General features: G+C 38.6%; 1 protein-coding gene across 3 annotated transcripts in view; it reads left to right on the top strand.

Annotated features, from left to right (window-relative positions):
- ANO3 (anoctamin 3) overlaps nucleotides 1-23054 on the top strand; it is a 473946-nt gene that overhangs the window by 383017 nt on the left and 67875 nt on the right. The gene's annotated exons all lie outside the window — the stretch shown is intronic.

Below are 23054 nucleotides of genomic sequence, written 5' to 3' on the forward strand. Positions count from 1 at the left end.
TGGGGTCAATAGTGAGGCGTCTATTCTGAGGTCCACTGAAATTGTTTTTTTAAGAAACTCCTACTTAACACAAAGTGAATTCGCAGCATATATTGGGATCCCTGAGAACGCTGTGAGGTGTTACATGAAAAATAATTATCACGACTGAGATTCGGTTTCTTGCTGACTTTCAGGAGTTTGGAGAGGAACTGGGGCCTGAGAATGGCCATGTGATCCTCACTTATCCTAGGAGCCTTCTCGATTAAGTAGTTTCTACCCTGTGTTCTCTCTGGTTTACTCTCACTTTAGAAGCTGGAGAATTTCAGAAGTGCCCAGGTAATGCTTGATTAAATACTAGAGTTGAATAACAACTTGGCATACTTCCTACACTTCCTTTCAGAGCTTATGAAAGGGAGAAGAGTGAAACTGGGATCTTCCGCACATCAGCATTTGGGGATGGCGCCAAGGCCCGTTCAGCTCAATATGCCTGAGGTTCATACTTGGTTTCTGCTGCACAAGGAGATAGGTTTTCAACTGCTGAGCGAGAAACGAAACTTTAGCTAAAATGCAGGAGCTAGTAAGCTTCAAATGGAATGCAAAGAATCTGCCCAGTTAATTGGCCCGAGGAAAGAACAAGGTAATTCTATAGTTTTAAATTTTCTGAAGCCCAAAGGCCCCTTCAGAGTTTGATTAGAAATTAAACCAACCCCTAAAAAATATTGTCTCAAAAGATATTTAAGCTGTCTCTACTGTGGTACGAAGAAAAGCAGGTTAAATTTAATCAAACAGTTACTGAACAGTGGCTTAATAAAATTCAATGGCTTATTTTCAGATTAGCCACTTTTTAGGTAAAAATCCAACTAAATATATTTTCTGTTTGTAGTTAGAGAACTGAACATGATTGGGCAGGACTGGGTGCACCTTTTCCCTAGGCCTTTTCTGCAATATGTGTGGGAATATCATTATCCCCTTCTGCCTTAACCATAGTAATTATGGCTTATAGCAGGCATAAACATTGCAATGCACTTTTGCTATAGCTCTCCGTTTTCACTGCCATAAAAGTCCCGCTAATTTCTCGTCTTGCTTTTTCCTGAAGACCCTTTCTGTGGGCCCAGAATCCTATTCATCATTGCCCTCCTTACAATCATAATCAATTGATTAGACCTCACCCTAGAGATAAACCTTACCTACCCTCACTGTCTTGAGCACATCTGGAAATAAACTTATAAAATGTAAACTGTACATAAATTTAATGCCTCAGTTGTTACTTAGCTCATTTAGTTGTTATCAGAAACCTTTGTTTACTCACGGAGTTGGAGTTAAAAAGTAATTTCTAGCCAAACAAACAAGTTTCACTGAGATACAGTCCTAGGTTCTAGGTAAGACCAATCCCACTTTAGACCTCCTTTCTCCAGAGGAACTCCACAATAAGAGATAATTACCTGCAATTTCATCAGCAAACCCAGCTGAGATGACACACTGTGCAGTGCTCGTATAATTTTTTTTGGTACTTACCCACTATGGTGCCTTTCATCTGGCACTCACCAATTGCTTTACACTCATTAATTACGTTTCACAATACATACTGGGAGGAAGAAAAACCTCTTCCTAGTCTGCAATGATAGAACCACTCTCAAGTGGAGTTTCCAGAACACGAAGACACATGAATATCACTAATGGATCTGAATACAGAAGCAGACATAGCTTGGGACCACACTTCAAACTAATTGAAAACATTGTTTTGAATCCAAAAGAGCATCTTTTTGTACAAACCCTATAGCATCAAATCTTGATGCTGATGTCACATGTAGGGAATTTGCATTGATCAGATTCACTGATAGCATATTTAGTCTGATACAGGCTACAAGTAGAATTCATGTTTGTTTCCCCATAGGGACATGGGCACTTTAAGCAAAAAAGAAATATTTGAATAATAGTAAAATAAATTACATTATGAATCTATTATTTGAGAGTATTTTAATGATATTCTTTATAAATAAAATAGAATTTAACGGCTGGGAAATGTATTTGGGGATAACATTTAATTTATTTCAACATTCTATTAGGATAGAAATAGAGGGATTATTCTCATAAATGCTAACGTTTATTTCTTATTCAAGTTTATCTTTCTCTGGTAAGTAATATGGTGCTATAATAAGATCTTCTTCACTTAACTATAACTTTTTGGAAAGGTCAAATGTTCCATTTTGGGGTTAAGGAAATTCTAGGACAATGCCCTTGGTTAAGCAGAGGTTATGATATTGCATATACATATATGCAAGTATACATACTAGCATGCATACATACATAAATGGTGAGCTAAAGAAAGTTGTAAACCTGGTCAATCAACTAAAAATAACTTTAAAGGATAGATCTTTATGTGATTTGGGGCATTTAATTCGACCATAGTTAAAAGAATCGAATGATAAGACTATAGCAAAACCTGTTGCATTTCTATCTATATATTTATGTGAACATGTTTTCTTAGTAAACATTTTGAAATATAAAATATATAATTGAAAATACCATATTGTAACAATATAAAATATGAATTGAAAAACGAACACAAATCCTACTGACATCCTTAAGAATATAACAGTCTTAGATTTTGCATTTAATATTCATTAAAATTTAAAATTGATTATATTGTTTTATTACTTCTGATGATTACTCAATTCTAATTGTTTTTTAAGGTAAGAGCCTAATGGTCACAAGAAATTTTAAAAATTTAAACAATTTCTATCTCATTTTAAAAATTATTTTAGAGTACTATGCAAGATAATCAACACTTTCAAACATAAATATATATTAGAAATATTTTGAAGTAGAAATTGAATGGAAAAAGATTTAAAGAAAAAATGAACAATTTAAATTTTGCAACAGATTAGTGCTTTTTAAAGGTATATTTTTAAAGAGACACAATTAGGTATAAAATACTAGTATAAATTTATTTTAAAATGTCCGTTTTTATAAAGCACTGGAAATCATAACCTTTACAACTATTTAAATATATAATGGAAAGAAATTTTGTATAAGGAGATAAATAATTTCACAAAATTATTTTAGCGATTACACAATCATTTTCAAAACCACTGACATTGTGCAGCTATTAAATTCAGAGTAGTAAATCCGACATTTTCAATAATTTCTATGTGATGTCTAATAGGACTTGAAGCTGTTCATAGGTTTAAAATATTTTCTTGGGTATTTTTCTGTATTATTTAGGGTCTCACATAGTGTCCACTATATCTTTTTATCTTCCCTTCCAGTTCTAGCCAAACAAAAACAAAAAAGGTAGAGGATAGCGTTGTTACAAGATGATGGAAACATTTAAAAAATAAACAATACTTTCTTCAGAATGATCCTTTTGCTGACATGATCATAGTCCGCACATGTTAGCAGAAAGACTTTGTCGCTCAAGTGGCCCCATGAAATCTTTATTCAGTGTTAGCACTCTGGGGCTCTGTCTCTGGCTAGATTCTCCAGATTTATAATCACCAAGGAAGCAGTGTGCTGGGTAGAACAAGCTCAGGCTACCACGTCACGGTTTCTTTGTTTTGAATCCTGGTTTTGCCACTTAATGGTTTCATAACCTTGGATAATTGCCATCACATTTCCAAGAATATTTTCTCATTTGTACAATAAAGAAAGCGACACTACTTCTTAGTTGTGTGTGGAGTCAAGTTAAAATAGATAAAGTAATTGTGTGTTACTGGACACTTAGTAGTCAAACTCAATTAGACTTAATTAATTATAAATATAATAATTTTTTTGGAGATGATAAAAATTGAGGCTTCAGTATCAGCATGAATAAATGTTGAGAGGAATCCAACTAAGTGTACAAACACATATTAAATTATTTTGAATTTGCATCTCTCAGCACATAGTAGTTACTCAATGAATATTAATTTCATGAAAAATGAATGAGTAAACTCTTCTTTATTTTTACCTGAATTTTTCCCTGCCAGAGAGGCTTTCTCTGATCACACTTTGTAAAACTGAAACCCTTTTTTCCTGACCTATTCTCACTCCTCCCTGCTGCATTTTCTTCATAGCACTTATTGCCATCTAACATACTGTATATCTTATTTATGTATGTATTTCTCATCTAGTCCCATACTAGAAAAGTCAGCTCATGACAGCTTACATTTTTGTCTGTTTTCTGCATTGCTTTATCCACAGGGTTAGATTAATGCCTTGCACAGAGTAAATGCTGGATAAACTTATAAGTGAAAGATTAAATGAGTGAATTGATAAATGATTGAATAAATATTAATATATTTGTCAACAATAATAACAAAAAGTGAATATACTATTCATGAGACAGCTGTAAGTTTATTTTTTCTTCTTTTTAGAATATTCTTCTCAACGTTGGCCCATTCAGATCTGAAACTTGACTTTTTTTTCACTTAAGGACATTCCTTGGCCACATTTATATGATTGTGAGCAGTTTTCTTTGGTAGGTGATTAGTGATAGGAGCCATTTCACAAGAAGAGTTGGCCTTAACTAGAGATGCAGAAATCTTCTAACATGTAAGAATGTAGAGGATATGGACACAAGGTTAGATAAGTGGGTAGATATGGTTTTGGTGGTAGTCATGTAGACAGAAAAATTGTCAACTGAGAGTAATGGGAGTATAGGTATCAGATATTTTTTTAAAAAAGAGAGAGAAAGTGGCTGGGCATGGTGGCTCACGCCTGTAATCCCAGCACTTTGGGAGGCTGAGGCGGGCGGATCACCTGAGGTTAAAGACCAGCCAGGCCAACATGGGGAAACCCTGTCTGTACTAAAAATACAAAAAAAAAAAAAAAAAATTAGCTGTGCGTGGCGGCAGATGCCTGTAATCCCAGCTACTTGGGAGGCTGAGGCAGGAGAATGGCTTGAACCCGGGAGGCAGAGGTTGCAGTGAAGCTGAGATTGTGCCATTACACTCCAGCCTGGGCAACAAGAGAGAGACTCCGTCTCAAAAAAAAAAGAGAGAGAGAGAGAAAGTATTACAGCATGGCAGCCTCAAAGATCTACTCAAAGTTAGGAATCATTAATATAAAATAAAACAATTTACTCAGAATAGCTGTGCTTTTTTCCAGCTTTGTTAATGTGCATGAGTACAAATCGATAGTAGATGGAGTGATGGGTTTAACTAGGGTTGTATTTAAACCATGGGCTTATGACAAACTGAAACAAGAGCTAGAGAGTTGAGGGCATTTGCACCCAAGTGAGTATAATGATTGCCCATTAGGATACATAACGACAAAAGTGAAGGCACAAAGGGAGGAAAGGATAGTAAAAATATGATAGGATCAATGAATTGATAATCTGGCTCAAGAGAATGTTGGAATTGCAGTTTATAGGGATTGAACTGGAACTATGAATGTAATTATTGAATATCATGGAAGGCCTGCTATTATTGATCAAAAGTATGTTGTGGGAGCACATGAGTGAGACCGAGTAGGAGAAAACAGTTTTGAAGATAGAGATCAAAGAACTGAGAAGCCAGGGTACTAGAAAGATTATCTGTGTATATAGCAATTTCCAAGAGTAGTTTTGGGAGTATGTTGGTAAGAGTTATATTAAGACATGAGTTTAAAATCTTCATAGATGTTAGGTAAGTGTCTCCAGGAGACAGAAGATGACTACCACAAGGAGTGGCAGTAGGAAGCATGAATTGATAATATGAGATTCAAATCTGTAAATTGTTTAGGAGGGAGGAAATATGGTCCTAAAGCAGCAATGAGGAGCAAGAAATTCACTATCTCAGCAGTACGTATTGACATAGGAGACAAAGAGCTATCACTTGAGTGTGCTACATGGAAAGTGGGGTTTTAGGGGAGTCCCAGGTTTCAATTAGAGTAAGAAGGTGAAGGGATACAAAAGGCTTTGCCTTGACTTTGTGTAAAAAGGGAATAGTGAATTTGTTTCAAAAGTTGGGAAGGAGCGGGCGATCATCACAAAGGCAATCCCTGTTCCTGGTGGCGTGAGGATCAGTTCCTGGGGAGTGAGGGATGATCTGGAAATTGTGGGCTCATTGAAGTAACTGATAGGAACAGGGTTAAAAAGTACGATTATATTAGTCTCGATGGACCAATTGTGCATGTTCACAGGCAGAAAGCTGTGTGTAGAATATGGGGATAGAGGCCTATTGCTAAAATGGAGAGTTATAGGCTCCCTGTAGATTCCTGCTATTAGAAGAATTCTGAAATAGAGCCTTTTCTTTCCAGCATTCAAGTGACTCTTCAACCTACAAATGGCAGCCTTGCGGGAAAATGAGATGGCTCTCTTTAACAATACGTGATATTCTGTTTTGTGGAGATACCATAACTGATTAATTCCTGTGAGATGAAGTGTACTGTTATAGCAGCTTTATTCTTTTAAAACCCTAATTTTGTTATATAGTCTAATCTGTTTAAGCAACTCTTGCCCAATTTATTAACTATCAACTATTTTTACATGGACTTAACTTATTAAGTGAGGTTACAACCAGGCATAAATATATTGAAGTGGCAAAACTGACAGTTTGATAATATTATAACTTATCTTACCACTGCTAGGAAAAGATCCACATGATTTATTAATGCTTTCTAAAAAAGCACTTAAGGCAGGTAATTAGAAAATCCTGGCATATCTAATTTGTTTCTGTCTAGTTAGAAAAAGTTATTATAGCTAAATAATAACCTCAGCAGCAGAGTGTTCTCACCAACGAGCCATAACTTGAAGCAGATAGAGTGAGGAGAGAGTGAGATGCCTGGGAAGGTGTGTACACTCTGAGGAAGAATCTTGATTTGTTCCTTGGCTCAAAAGTAGGGACAGAAGGAAAAGGAAATTTATTCATGACCTGAAGAAGATTTTGAAATCAAGTCCACAGGCAGCAAATAACAATGACAAAAGACTTACTCATCCATTGAAAGGACTATACATACCTCAAACAATTTGCAGGGAACATTGAAAACATACGGTTAGCTAAGCTGGCAGTTCATACAAGCTCTTTAGCTACAGAAAAGGAACTCAATTTTTGTGCTGAATTAGGAGAAAACAACAGATTAGATATGCTAGGATTTTCTATTTATCTGCCTCACTTTTTGTTTGTTTAAAAAGCAAAAGAAAGTATTAAGTCACGTGGATCTTTTTTTCATGAAAAAGATCCAATTAAAGTTGTTATGAATCCCCTCTTTTAAATATAAGTACTTTAGTAACATTGAGGAGTCAGAGAAACCTGGGGCAGAGTCGAGTTCACTTTTGAACAGTATTATTACCAGTAAAAGAGCAATAGAACAGTTTCTTACACATGAAGCTGGTATGAGGATGTAATGAGTAAACATGTGTAGAATATGTAACAACATGACTGGCACATAAGTTTTTAATGCATTATAGCCATTCATGAGAAGAGATATACAATTTTGGAAGCCCCTTTTAAGAAAAAGATTACAAAAATACCAATACAAAATGAGGTGCAAAAGTAATGAGAATGGAAAAAATCACAAATTTATAAATTTTTTAAAACTCCAAAATAACATACACAAAAAGCAAAATCCAGAAAGTTGAAAATATTTTAATCAACTAACTGCTAAACACATCTCTGTAATGCTTTTTGGGCTATATTTGTCTGCAAATTTAGAGATTTTAAATTATGTCTTTATATGATGTTTAAAAAATATTTTATAAAGGGAATATAAAAGTAATTCAGTCTTTCCTCTTTCTCTAGCATGGTTAATTCTGTTTTTATTATTGATAGTTTCAAAGTTTCTTTCAGCTTCATAATACATCACTGGCAATATTACGTACATTTTTAAGATTGTTGTGAATTTGGCAAAATCTCTAGTGTCTTTCATAGATTAGTTGAAATTTTTACAATTTCCCATAGTTTCTGGCTTCATGTATTCAGACCTTATTTCTCTTCCATTACCTGTGCTGGGCACCATAGAATATATGTAAATTAACATACCACTCCTGAATAGAGAGCCAAAAGAAGGCTCTGATAACTATTGTTTCAGGTGGGCCTTCTTTTGAGAAGTCTCCAAGTCTTTAACTCTTCTGATGAAAACAGTGCTTTCCTCTATATTCAGACATATTTAACTGCACTATATCTACAAATTAAGATACAGTGTTCTCTTAAAAGAAATATTTTCAGACAATTAAGCTATGAGCATGGATCATAATCTTATGAGTTTTGCCATAAAGCAAAAGTCCTCTAACAGACCAATGCAAAGATTTGTATCTTAGTAGAAATGTTTATTAAAAAAAAAAAGGTTAGTAAATATTATTAGACTCAGAAAGGAAAGCATGTCAAGTCACGGGCCTTTGAACTGCTGATTGATGGGCCACTGGTGGGATGAGCAGCTCACCTCCCAGAAGTTCCTTGTCTCTTTTAGCTGTATCAGAAACTTGCTTAAACGTTTTATCTGTGATGCTAATTTCTTCCTAGGAAGAAGTTACAGATTATATAGCCAAGAAAGTTCTATTCCAAATTATGTTTGAAATAAACCATGGAAGAAATTCAGCATTCCAGCCAAGTAACTTCCTCACATAACTTAACCTCTGAGAGTCTCGGTTTGTTTATATAATGAGTGAGATGGATAATGTTTACTTAGCCTGAGTTGTTTTGAAGATGATGTGACTTAATGTAAAAATATCTAGCACAAACTCAAGGACATTGTAAGTCCTCAGTAAATGCTAGTTCTCTTCTTTGGAAATATGGTGCAATTCCTTTTTTTTTTTTTTTTTGTATGCTCACTATAATGATGAACATACATAAGTTTGGGATTAAATTATTGACTCTAGAGGCAGCAGTTTTAAATACAAAAGGAGAAGGCCAGACACTTGGTTCACGCCTGTAATCCTAGCACTTTGGGAGGCCAAGGCAGGTGGATCACCTGAGGTCAGGAGTTCGAGACCACCCTGGTCAACATGGTGAAACCCCGTCTCTACTAAAAATACAAAAATTAGCTGGGCATGGTGGCACGTGCCTGTAGTCCCAGCTATGTGGGAGGCTGAGGCAGGAGAATTGCTTGAACCTGGGAGGCGGAAGTTCCAGTGAGCCAAGATCACACCATTGCACTCCACCTTGGGCGACACAGCAAGACTCTGTCTCAAAAAAAAAAAAAAAAAAAGGAGAAAAGAAACAAGATGCCATGCCATTTCCTAGGTCATGAACAAAAGATGGAAAGTATCATGTGGAAACTGACTGGTTGTGACTGAATTTTTATAAAAGTGAAACAATTGAAATATAAATAATTGACAATACCTCCGTTTTCCCTGGCAGAAAATTATCTTCATGCAGGGGAAACCAAGACAAAGTTCTTGGTATGTGTTAACAACTAGAGTGTTAAGAAAATTGGTTATTACAATTTATTATGGCCTTCCAGTGGATTAAGCATAGACTACTTACAAATTGTCTCTCAATTTGTACAACATTCTTATGAATACAGTTTTATTATTCTCATTTTAAGTAGTAACAGCAGAATTTTATCATCGTTTAGTAATTTGTCCACGGCCAGATGATTAGAAATATATGCACCTTTCAAACCCAGAACATCCCTACTCTAATCCATGGTCTTTGTTCAGGAACAGAACACTGCTGTTCCTGTATGTTCTGAGGAGCATTATTACTTAATCAAAAAGATAATTTTCATTGCATTTATTTTAAAGGTGAAGTCAGTAATTTATTTTATAGTGATCGGTGTTTACTTACGGTGACAAGTACATTCTAACTGAGGTGCTATATCCAGTTCCAGAGAAATACATATAGGTTGAAAAGGCAAATATTAGGGCTCTAGTACTGGCCAGTTTGAATAGACGAAGACCTTAGTTCTGGAGCAGTTTTCTAGAGCCACAAGTTGTTCCAGGGACTGACTATTGAGGTATCTGGTCCTAGTGAAGGTTTCCTGGGAAGGATAGGCTAGCCAGTAAGGAGATGGAGGTCTTTAAGGAGTTTAGTTGTAGTTTCAGTTTGTGTTTTTTCCTTTGTAAATTAACAATTAGTATGGCCATACTTCTGAGTATCAGCAAGGTGTCAGTCCTGAATATACTGCTCAAGAAAACATACTTTGGATAGAAATACTCAAATTTTAATAGTAGCTGTTTATTCATGGTGGGATTGTTAGTGACTTTTATTTTCTTCTTTATACTTTTAATTAATTATTTCAACATATATTAATTAAAGGCCAACTATATGGCATGCACTCCTCTATCCCTAGATTTCAGAAGTAAATAAGACAAGGTGCTTACTCCTGTTATTTTTGTTGATGTTACATTTTTAATTAGAAAATATTCAACAGAATTAAAGAAAGTATATCAAATCATTGAATAGTAAGATGAGGAAAAGGCTTGAGAAAAATTAATATTGTGCTTTAAAAGATTATATTGCATTTATGAAAAATACATGGCAAAAAGGTGACTAGTTTATCAAGTGTGGACACCTCCAATATTTTAGCAATTCAATTGAGAGTATTCATTTCAATTTGAATAAATGCTACTGAAATGTCTATTTAATATGCAAATGCCAATACAATATTGAGTGACCACAAGAGTTACCTTTAGTGGGACTCTACTTCCAAGTTAAGAGTCTGCTCTGGTCAAGATTGAGTGAGAGTTCTCATTGTAATTTAATAAACATGATGATGCTTATATGTAGCTTCTTACTTCTTCAAGAAATTTGCAAGGCGGGGGAAAGATGTCAAGTCTGATTTCAGAAATTGTCAAAGACTTTCAATACTTAGGCTTCAAATGCTGGCTTTACTATCTTCTTTCTTATTTAATGTTTTTAGAGAAATGAAGGAAAGGGAAATTTGAAGTAAAATTAGAGAGAGATTCCGTGTCCTCGGACAGAGGAAATTTAACAAGACAAGCAGGTTTTGACCAACCAGTTCCAGATATTGCGCTGTGTCAAATACAGTTCAATCCAAATGTTCAAAATCTGCCGCTGCACACATATTTACAGTCTCTTCATATCAATTAGTCTACTTTGTGCTCATATAGAGAACTCCATGCATTACATTTCTATAAGGTGTTAACCAAAAAGACCAAGGAATTTTCCCCAGGCATGGAGATGTAAAATATCCCATATTCATGGCTCTTTTGCCAAATGCAGAACCTGTTTAGCAAGGTTTCTATTTCTACCTCATGTGTAGTGGTGTTGCAATAGTGCATTGGGAAAGCACATTATGCTTGAGGATGATGCTGAAAATAAACCTGGGGAGTGGAGGAGTCTTAAGTAGTACTTGGGTGCTGTCCAAACTGGCAATCTGAGTTGTTGCTCTGATAAACTATTGTTTCAACTGGGCCTTCTTTTGAGAAGGCTTCAAGTCTTTAACTGTTCTGATGAAAACAATGCTTGGAGTTCCTTTTTCCTCCGTATTCAGACATATTTAGCTTCATTTGTGTTTGAACTGACCCCTTTCCCTGACCCTTTCTAATCAACCATATTAAAAGTATAGTAACGTGGTTTTCAAAAATTGTTAAGCAATAATTATTTTTTCAACTAGAATTGATCTTGATTGTTCAATATATAAAACAGATAAAGAAGGGGCTTCCCTGGTGAGATTCTGTCTTGTTTTTTGTTTGTTTGTTTGTTTTTTGAGACGTAGTCTCACTCTATCGCCAGACTGGAGTGCAATGGCACGATCTCGGCTCACTGCAACCTCCGCCTCCTGTGTTCAAGCAATTCTCTTGCCTCAGCCTCCCATGTAGCTGGGATTACAGGTGTCTGCCACCATGCCCGGCTAATTTTTGTATTTTTAGTAGAGACAGGGTTTCACCATGGTGGCCAGGCTGGTCTCAAACTCCTGACCTCTGGTGATCCGCCCGCCTCCCCCTCCCAAAGTGCTGGGATTATAGCCCTTCCTGTATTGCCAATGAGATTCCTTGAAGCATAATTTGAAAACCTGGAATAATGGAAAGATGACAAGACCAGGAGTTACATTATGACTGGATTCTATTCAATAATTCAGTTCAATTTGATGAACATTTATTGAGCATTTTCAGTGTGTCAAGCACTAAAAAAGCTAAGGAAAAAAAGACTAAAAAAACTTAACTTCAAGTGTAGTAAAAATCATGTATAAGAACAACTGTAATAAGTGATAAAAAAGTGCTGTAGATGCACAAGCTCACTGATATATTTCAACCACCCTGGGCCTTGTTTTCTTTAGATTTAAAATAAATAACTTAGAACAAACCACCTGCAGTATCTAACCTCCCTTATATTTGTGACTCTATGATTCTGATAGTCTGTGCTATGAACTGTAAACTGAGGAAATGGAGCTATAAGAACTAAGTGCAGCCTGTTCATCTTTGAAATTTTTTTAAGTTGAGAAGAGGGTGTCACTGCTGTCAGAGAGGCAGGTGTGAAAAGTAAATATAATGTGTAGTTGCTAAGGAACAGAGTTATGCTTTATTATCTTCAGCTTTTCTGGAATATCCCTTTCACCTCCATGAGTCATGTCAAACCTGCCTTTCCCCTGATAACAAAAATGTCCTTCTCCTATGGAGGCCTCTGATCCTCTGACTCCATCTCCAAACCAGTTTCACAGGACCAAAGAAAGGAGTTGATAAACTTTCCGGAGTGGTTAAAAAGAACATAGGCAGCACACATTTCTTTGTACAATGTCTACTATGAACAAAGTGAAAATGCTCCCTAATCCACTTCCCACAAACAATTAGTGCTAATGCTTTGAGAGAGAGAGAGATATCATATATATATAGGCATTATTTATATATCTAGATTTGGCAGTCTACCTACCTATATATATAAGCCTTCCCTATACCTATATCTGATTTGGTATTTCATCCTTTATAAATTTAATGACTTTCATTTTATACACTTTCATTTTTAAGTATCTTTATTTTAATATTTAAAAAGTTTAATACACTCCCTCCCCTCCTCACCATCCCTCTGTTGCCATCTTTATTTTGAGCCATTGTTCCTTTGCTCTTATATATCAGATTTCTATGCTTTGAACCCCATGCTATTTCATTTCTGCTGTTTTTTCTACATCCCTATCTACCTATCTCCAGGATACTTCTTTACTGATGACACTCACAGCGTGTTCTCAGATTTTCATTCCCACCTATCAGAACCTATTTCATGTCTATCCAGGGAAGCATTGTATGGTAGACAGAGTATGAGTATTAGAGTTAGGATTACTTTGGTTCCTATCATCCATGTGACTTCAGCAAGTCACTTAACCTCTCAGTACTCCAAATTTCTCATATGTTAAACTGAAGGTTAATAACAATAGCCATTTTATGAAACATTTCATGTACACCTCGTACATGTAGTTCCCGTTCAGATTTTTATTGACTGTTAAGAGAATGGGTGTTATAGACGTTAGAAGTAATTTATCTAAAGAGATTATTAAAATACTTTATAAATAATTGGAAGTCAAAACAAAATGACAGCATTATTTCTCCTGGCTTGACCTTATAGTTTTTGTATTGAGGTTCTACCACCTCAGTAACCATGACTTTGACTGCTCTTCTACCTCTTCCATCAGCACAACTGCTTATTCTCTAGGCTGCTCTGATCAACCTTGGCTGCACTTTGGAAGTCTTTGGGAGCTTTAAAAAGTACTGATGACGGAGTATTGTTCCTGGAGATTTTGACTTAATTGGTCTAAAGTGTATCTTGAGCATTGAAATTTGTTGAAGCTCTAAAATATTCAAATATGTAAATCCCCCTGATTCAGTTAGTTTGTCAGTTCTTCCAACTGCTCAATTCTCACCCCTGATTTTATCTGGGGCTGTCGTTAATGCTCCTGTATTCTTTTTTTTTTTTTTTTTTTTTTTTTTGAGACGGAGTCTCGCTTTGTCGTGAGACAAATAATTATTGTTAAGCAATAAATATTTTTTCAACTAGAATTGATCTTGATTGTTCAATATATAAAACAGATAAAGAAGGGGCTTCCCTGGTGAGAATCTTTTTTTTTTTTTTTTTTTTTGAGACGTAGTCTCATTCTATCGCCAGGCTGGAGTGCAGTGGCGCGATCTCGGCTCACCGCAAGCTCCGCCTCCCATGTTCACGCCATTCTCCTGCCTCAGCCTCCCGAGTAGCAGGGACTACAGGCGCCCCCCACCACACCCCGCTAACGTTTTTGTATTTTTAGTAGAGAGGAGGTTTCACCGTGTTAGCCAGGATGGTCTCGACCTCCTGACCTCTTGATCCACTTGTCTCGGCCTCCCAAACTGCTGGGATTATAGGCTGAGCCACCACGCCCAGCCTCTAATGCTCCTGTATTCTTTTAATCTGCTGCTTGCTTCAGAGACCACCTGATCCAGCCAGAAGCCCAGAGTTAACTATGCATGCCAAACTTTTCACCAGAAATTATAATAAAATGGATTATAAGATACTTTATTCAAAGTCATAGATTCGTAGGTTTTTCACAGATTTCTGTTTCTTCTTGAAATTCCCATGTCCATTACTCAGTTTTGATCAAGATGGCAGCTCAACCCCTTTTCTCATCCTCTTTTCCTCTGCTATCAAGGATGAGATTAAATTCATGTAATCCTCCTGAGAGAACAGTCACTGAATTGAGACCCTAACAATTTTTGCCCTCCATCTCACATTTCCATCAGTTGGAACCCATTATTTATGCCAGAGTAGACAAAATGTGAGGCAGTGAGTCAAATCTGGCTGATGACTTAGGGCAGTGTAGAGCTTTATTTCATCATGTATGATTGAAATGTGGGTGTGTCTAGATGAACTAAGCACTTTTTATGTTTAGGGTCGGCCCCAGCCTTTCCTCCTATGTTTATACAAAGCCACATCCATTTACATACCTGAGAGAACCTTGAGATCACCTAAGTTGGGTGCTTCTGCTTCATCTGTTTGCTTAGATCTTGGCATAAATAGAAGCCCTTTCTCCTTTCCAAGGCTGGTTAATACAACTGTTCTAGAGAACTGTACAGACATTTTTATTGTTCAGCCTATCCTACAAATCCAAGCTGGTTGCCTGTGTTCATAATTTAGGTTTGCAACCACCCTGGAACTGACTGTGGAATGGCATATGGTCATCCCATCTCCCTGCTTTCTTTTCAGCCCCTCACTGCAAGATAGGTCCCACTACTGCTAAGCACAAGAGTTAAAAAGGTTGGGGCCAGGTGCGTTGGCTCACACCTGCAATCCTAGCACTTTGGGAAGCCAAGGCGGGAGGATTGCCTGAGCTCAGGAGTTCAAAACCAGACTGGACAACTTGGTGAAACCCTGTCTCAACTAAAATTTAAAAAATCAGTGGACATGGTGGTGTACACCTCTAGTCTCAGCTACTCAGGAGGCTGAGGCAAGAGAATCACTTGAACCCAGGAGGCAGAGGTTGCAGTGAGCCGAGATCAAGCCACTGCACTCTATCTAGCCTGAGTGACAAAGTGAAACTCTGTCTCAAAAAAAAAAAAAAAAAAGTACTTAAAAAGGTTCGGAAAGCAAAGAGGGTTTTCATTAGAATCAAGTCATATAATCTTTTTAATCACTTATTATTTAAAAAATTATTTTCTGTAATTTTTAGGTATAATTTGCATAAGAGTGAAATCCACAGATTCTAAGAACAGTATGGTCACTTCTGAAAAATAAATGAACTTGTATAACCACCATCACCCCTGTTAAAACATAGACTACAATGCCTCAAGAGTTCTTGAGCCTCTTGCCAATCAACCACTGTTTTAACTTTCAAAGTTAGCTATTTGTATTATTAATTGTATCTTTACTAATAATTTTAGTAGGGATTAGTAAATAACAATTTATTTCAATTAGTGTTTTGCATACTCAGTTATTCTGTATACCCTTTTTCTAATTAACAATTTTAAAAAGTGAGAATGTGGATTACCTGAAAGTTGAGATAAATAAGCCATTAATAAAATATATATATCTCCAGCTGAGCATGGATTTTTAACAAAGGTTACCTCAATATTAAATTGAAAGTGGACACCCTACTTTCTGAGAAAGATTCAATATATTTTCTGTAATGCTATTACCTTCAAGCTAAAATTGCACCAAATTCAAGATTACCTTTATTTTTTATATTTTGTGAAAGATGTTTTTTGCTCAAGTATATGCTGGAAATATAAATTAAGAAGAAAGCATGCGACAGACACATTTAAACTTTAAGCCTTGACAGAGACCAATGATAATTAGGATTTGATTGAGCATTCTAAATGTTGTACACTATATTAAAAACCTTAAGTCCCAGCCTAGGAATCACTGTATGTTGTACTTGCTTACTTAATATTGTACCTTTTTTTCAGTTTTTGCTTTTCTTTGTATCTCTTCTCCTATTTACTTCCTCTATATTCCACTTTCCTCTTAAGTTTTAAATGTTTCATTTGGTAACAGTGATTCTGATCTGCTATTTGAAAGCAGATCCAGTGCTTGGAGATTCTAATTTTTCCTGCAGACAATAATTTTCGGCTGTTTTGCTTCTTGTAGTCATTTGTACTCTTTTAAAACTGCTGAAAATCAGTAGAGAGTAATGACCTATGGTAGTCCTGGGGAAAAAACAAAAATCAGAACACCAACAAACCAACCAACAAAAACCAGCCTGAGGAATGTACCAGCCAGGCATTGTGGGTGGAGAGTAACTAGCAAGAGTTTTGGTCCTGGCTCTGCCATTTATTGTCTGTGTCACAGCCAATTAGCATCTTTGCTTCCAAAATCCACATGATGATAACATTTGCCATATCTCTTTGTAAATGTTAAGAGAGTGACAATGAATTTAAAACATATGTGAGAGAGGGCTTTGTAAATGTCATAAAAGGTAAGAAAATGCAACTATGAACATTGTATTTTTTTTCTAACCAATACTGGGCTGATTTTTAGTTACAAAGAAAGAAGGAGAAAAAACCTTAGTACCCCAATTTTCTTCTTTTTTTTTTTTAGTTTCTACAAATAATTTATTGGAATATAATTTGCACCCATTTAAAGTGTCCAATTCAATGGTTTTTTTGCATATTCATAGAGCCGCACAACCCTCACTACAATCAATGTTTGACCATTTTCATTACCCCAGAAGAAAGCAGGTCCCTGTTAACAGTCACTCCCTATTTTCCCCCAAAAGTCCCTGCCCCTGGCCACCACCAATCTATTTCCTGACTGTGGATTTGCCTACCTTGGGCATTTCATGTAAGCAGATCACACAATAAGTGAGCAGATCATACATGAGCAGACCATACAATACATGATCCTTCCTGTCCGGCTCCTCTCACTTAGCCCTGTGTTTTCAAGGTCCTTCTATGCTGTAGTAAACATCCCTGCATCATTCCATGCATGGGTCCATACTTCATTTATTTCTATTGCTGAATAATATTCCATTGTAGGGATACTCAATCTGTATTTCTCTATTCACCAGTTGCTTCAACATTTGGTTTCTACTGATCTGATTTTCCCCCAATCCAGTTTTCACCACACACAGAACCAAAGGATTGTGTAAGAGAAGCTGATAAGAGGATCTATAGAGAGCTCGTGACATTTCTGACCTTCTCCAAGGTTAGAAACCAACAGGGATAACATCTCTGCCCTTTATCCTCTAAGAGAATAGATGATGCTTTGAGGGTTAAAGGATACAACATTTAGAACCTCTCCCTGATGAAACAAACAAACAAACCCAGATGTCTGCTTAGTAGCAAAAGAAAGAGAATAGGAGGTAGGAGTTGCCATAAAGTAGAATAAAGGGAAAAAGAGAAACTCGTATTTGTCAAATATATTATTGGCAGTATCAGGCCTTTTATGGCGATTATTCCTTTTAATTCTCATAAATACTCAACAACTTATATGATGTGATATTTACTGCTTTCATTTTATAAATTAAAAAATTGAGGCCTAGGGAGTGTTAGTTGTTTGCCACACACAGGCAGCTACAAAGCAGTCGGGCTCATCCAGCTGTTACCAGCAGGTCTTTGTTCTTAGAGCTCCCAAGATGGTGGCAGGCCACTCCCAAGATGGGGTGGGCTGCTCCCAAGATGGCGGCAAGACTTTTGTTCTCTGACCTGGGGTTCTTGGCCTCACGGATTCCAAGGAATGGAACCTTGGGCCCTGTGGTGAGTGTTATAGCTCTATTAGAAGCCGTGGGTCATGGAAGAGAACTGTGGAACCCAGTGACTAGTGTTCAGCTCAATTAGGACGAACCCGAGCAATTAGCCATGTGGGAACAATGGCAAGCCTCTAGCTGGATCCAGAGTGGCAAAGGGTGCCTCGCTGGATCAGGAGCACAGCGGACACCCTGCTGGATCCGGAGGGGTGGAAGTCAGCGGCGGGTCTGCAAATGGCAGTGGTGGACGGCAAGCGAAAGCTCAGCTTGAGCCGTAACAAACACGGACCAGAAGAGTGTGCAGCTGCAAGATTTAGTAGAGTGAAAACAGAGCTCCCATACAATGGGAGGGGACCCAAAGGGGTTGCCCACTCCCGTCTCGAATGCCTGGGGTTTATATCCTGAATATTGTCCCTCCCCCACGCTCTCAGGCAATATATGATTTGACTATTTCTTTACCTCCTGCTTTTAGCCTAATTGGTATTTTAGTGAGTCCTCTTTACTACCTAATTGGTTGGGTGTGAGGTGAGTTACAAGCCCCATGTTTAAAGGTAGGTGCGGTCCCCTTCCCCAGCTAGGCTTAGGAATTCTTAGTCAGCCTAGGAAATCCAGCTAGTACTGCCTCTCAGTCCCCACTCTCAACAGGAAAACCCAAGTGATGTTGGGGAGGTTGGCCAACGACGGCTCTTAACTGCTTCCTGCTGAATTGGGGTGTAGTAGGGGTCGTGCAGTTGAGATTTCCTCGGGAGGGGTGCCTTTGATGTCATTAACATCAGAGCATGGGCTAGCAGGCTGGTCCAGGGGTCTGCAGTAGATCTTAGTCATGGACTGCATCTGGGGCTCCATTTGAAGAACCATTTGTAGTTTTACAACTTCGATTCTGGAAGAGACATACTTAACAAGGAGGTTAAAAATACAGGGATTGAAATGTATGGCCTGAAGTGCAGGGGTATATGGTTGTGGGTGGTGAAAGTGGGGTCTCCTTTAGAAAAACCCCTATACGATGGGACATCAATATTTCTGGGAAGCCACATTCTCCATAGAACCTCTTGGTAAGAGGAGCTACTGGTAGTACAGCAGCATGGAGGAAGTGAAGTGAGAGTGAAAGGGGGTAAGAGAACAGTAAAAAGAAAAATGTGACAAAGGAGGGCCATGGGGATCCACGATTCTAGTTACTTTCCTCATGGTTGTCGCTTGAAGAGCAGGTGCAGATCCTCTAGAGGTTCACAGGAATACCCAGCATTGTCTCCTGGATTTTCGGGCTCCTTTGGCAGTATCCAGGGTTTGACTTGAGTGTGATGTATCCAAGACTCCACTCCAGCCACTTTAACCATGGTTGGGGTAGATAAAATGACTGGGTAGGGTCCTTCCCAGGATGTGTCTAGGGATGGGGAATTAGAGGGAAGGGACTTGACTAATACCATGTCACCAGGGTGGAATAATTCCCTTCCCTCCTCTCAGGGACAGGTTCCCTGTAATGTTTTAAGAACTTGTTGACATTTAGCTAAGGAGGTGATGTCTTCAATTAAGTTGGCTGTCTCTCGGTCAAACACAAGGTCATTGGTTAGGAAGGGCCATCCATACAGCATCTTGTATGGACTAAGTCACACTTTTGGGAGAGAGTTACGGATTCTTAGTAAGGCTATAGGCCACAGAGAAGGCCATGCGAGGTGGGTTTCTTAGGTTAGCTTTTTTAGATGTTGAGTGTTTCTTTCATTTTCTCGGCTTTTCCTAAGGATTGTGGCCTCCAGGTGCAGTGTAAGTGATATTGTATGCCTAACACCTGGGATACTCCCTGGGTTACTGAAGCCTTGAAAGCGGTGCCATTGACACTCTGTAAGCCTTGGGGAAGTATGAATCTGGGAATTATTTCATGAATTAGTGCCTTTATTACCTCTTGGGCCTTTTCTGTCCTACAAGGGAAGGCCTCTGCCCAACCAGTGAAAGTATCTACCCAGACTAGTAGATACTGAAATCCCTGAGATTTGGGCATGTGGGTAAAATCTAGTTGCCAGTCTTCTCCTGGGTAATGGCCTGTTCTTTGTTCTCCTGAAGGAGCTTGGCGATAAGGCAGGGGATTATTTCTTTGGCACACTTCACAGGCCCTGACTATCTGCTTGATAGTTTTGAAAAGGCCTGGTCCAGTAAATAATGTTCTGGCCATCTGATGGGTGCTATCAATGCCTAAGTGAAAGGTTTGGTGAAGGGTTTTAAGTAATTTCCGTTGGTTAGCTGCAGGCAAAAGTATTTTTCCTTCTTAATGGGCTAGCCATCCTGAGGGGAGGAAACTATGTCCTCTCGTGAGTTTCCCATTCTGTTTCTTTTGCTGAGTACTGGGGCTTGGTTTCCCGGAGCGGATTACCCCATACGAGGGGTCCTTCTATAAGCATTTCTAATGGAGGGTACCGCCTTACAGTTCTTTTGTCTTCAATATCTGCTTGGTGGTTCCCTTCTATTTCCCTTTCCTTTCCTTTCTGATGACCCCGGAAGTGTAAGACTGCCACCTCTTTAGGTTTCTGTACAGCCAATAATAATCTCCTAATGGCTTCCTGATGTTTGATAGATGTTCCCTCGGAAGTTAGGAATTCCCTTTCTCTCCATATTGCTGCATGGGCATAGGGGACTAGGTAAGCATACTTAGAGTCTGTATATATATTTACCCTTTTTCCTTCTCCTAATTCAAGTGTATAATGGCCCCTGCTTTTGCTAGGATGTCTCTCTCTAACAAAGGAGTCGGGCTTTCAGGCATAATTAGAAAGGCATGTGAAAAGAGTAAAGTTCCCCAGTCACAACTTAGTGTCTGGGAGAAGTACTAGTGATTGCCTGTCCTAGGACCCCTCGGATAGTGACAGATCTGGAGGACAGATGTCCGGGGCAGGACAGTAAGACTAAGAAGGCCGCGCCAGTGTCCTGGAGACAGTTAAACTCCTGGCCCTCAGTGGTCAAGCATACCCGGGGCTCTGTGAGGGTGATGGCATGGGCTGGCACTTGCCCCGGGCACCCTCAGTCCTGCTGCTGGATCATCTGGTTAGTGGCTTCTGACCCAGAGGACCTTCATTCCCTGGGGAAGTGGGCCTTCCAGTGATTCCCTTCACATAAGGGGCATGGACGAGGGGGTGGCTTATTTCTATTTGGACAATCTTTTTTAAAGTGTCCGTGTAGACCGCAGTGGAAGCAAGCCCTATTAGGCATGTGATTTGACCAGCCTTTCCCTGTTCCAGAGCCTCCAAAGTCCGCTTGCCGAGGGCCATGACTAAAGCGGTGGCCTTCTTTTTTATCCTGTTCATCCCGTTCCGCCTGCTCTTCCTGATCTCTATTATAAAAAACCAAGGTTACCAAGTTAAATAGGGTTTCTAAGTTTTGCTCGGGGCCTAAGGCGGACTTTTGAAGTTTTTTTCTAATGTCTGCAGCTGACTGAGTGATAAGCTTATCCTTTAAATTTACCTGGCTGTCAATAGAGTCAGGTGACAGAGAGGTATGCTTCCCCAATGCCTCCCTTAGTCTCTCCAGGAAGGCAGTAGGATTTTCTTCCTTTCCCTGTGTTATAGTGGACATCATTGAATAATTCAAAGGCTTCTTCCTAGTTTTCCTTAGTCCTTCTAGCATGCAAGTTAGCAAATGTCTGCGGCACCAATCTCCATCTTCTGATTTTGCGTCCCAATGAGGGTCTACACTGGGAACTGCCTGGTGGCCTGTGGGGAATCATTCTCTTTCCTCTGTTGTCATCCTATCATTGAACTGACTGAGACGCCAGAGATCACCAAACTCTCGGGCTGCAGCTATGGCGGCACTTCTCTCATTTGGGGTTAGTGCCTGATTTAGCAGTAACATTATATCTCTCCATGTCAGATCAAAGGATTGTCCTAACCCTTGTAAAACATCAATATAGCCATCAAGGTTATCTGAGAATTTACCTAGGTCTATTTTAATTTGCTTCAAGTCTGAGAGGGAAAAAGGTACATGCACTCTGACTGGGCCAAATTCTCCTCCTCCCACCACTTGAAGGGGGCGTAATCGGGTAATATTGGCACTCTTGGGTTCATTGTTTACCCCTTTGTCTATCTCTTTTTGAACTGTTTGGGTTGAAGGGGGGTCTTTATTAGTTGGGGAAGGAGCTGGGGGAACACCAGGGCAGGGAGGTAGACTCTGAGGGCTTCCTGTAGGGCATAAATTACACTTTTTACATAATTGAGAGTTTTCTCTTAATGAAAAGAAAGTTTGCACATATGGCACTTCACTCTATTTGCCCTCCTTTCTACAAAAGAGGTCTAGCTGTAAGATGATGTTATAATATATACTTCCCTCAGGGGGCCAGGTTTCTCCCCCTTGAAGAGTATATTGTGGCCTGACGGGACTGCAGAAGAATATAAGTTGTTTCTTTCTTAGCGTGTGAGGGTCAAATTGGTCCCAATTCTCCAGAATACATCTTAGGGGCATTTTTGCCTTGGGGGGAATGTTTCCCATCTGAAAAAAGAACATATGGATGCCAGGATCCCCAGTCATTTTCCAATGAGCTTTAGTCCTAGAGCGTCCTCTATGGTGTTAATGCTTATTCCTTTCCAGGGTGTGTAACCACCCATGGACCTCAGCTTATCGGATTAGTTACACTCACCAATGTAGCAGTCCTGCACCCTTTTTCCTGCCTTTCTTGACCACAAAGAAAGGGGTCCAGGCTGCTGGATTCTAGTGGTCCTTTACCAGCATGCCCAACATTGCCTTTGGCTCAGGGGTGAGTCCTAGAGCTGGGCTGGATTCCTGAGTATTTCAAACAACCCAGCTGCCCCATCCAGATTCATTCCCATAAACAACAGTTCTTATGAGAATTCGTTTTGGAGAGGGTGTAGGTAACCTTTTGACTCAGTATTGATATAGAGTTTTTTTTTTTTTATTCTGTAAGTACTTTAAGGCTTGGCTGAATGCAAACAGCTCACACGTTTGAGCAGACCAATTATTAGGCAATTCTCCTAACTCTGCTTCCACAAGAGTCTCCCTATCAATTACTGAATACCCGTTGTGGTTTTTTCTCAATCACCCGGGAGGAACCATCTGTCGTCCTGAAGGGAGTTCCTCCT

The sequence above is a fragment of the Pan troglodytes genome, chromosome 9 (genome assembly GCF_028858775.2).
Source record: "Pan troglodytes isolate AG18354 chromosome 9, NHGRI_mPanTro3-v2.0_pri, whole genome shotgun sequence".
Classification (NCBI taxonomy): Eukaryota; Metazoa; Chordata; class Mammalia; order Primates; family Hominidae; genus Pan; species Pan troglodytes.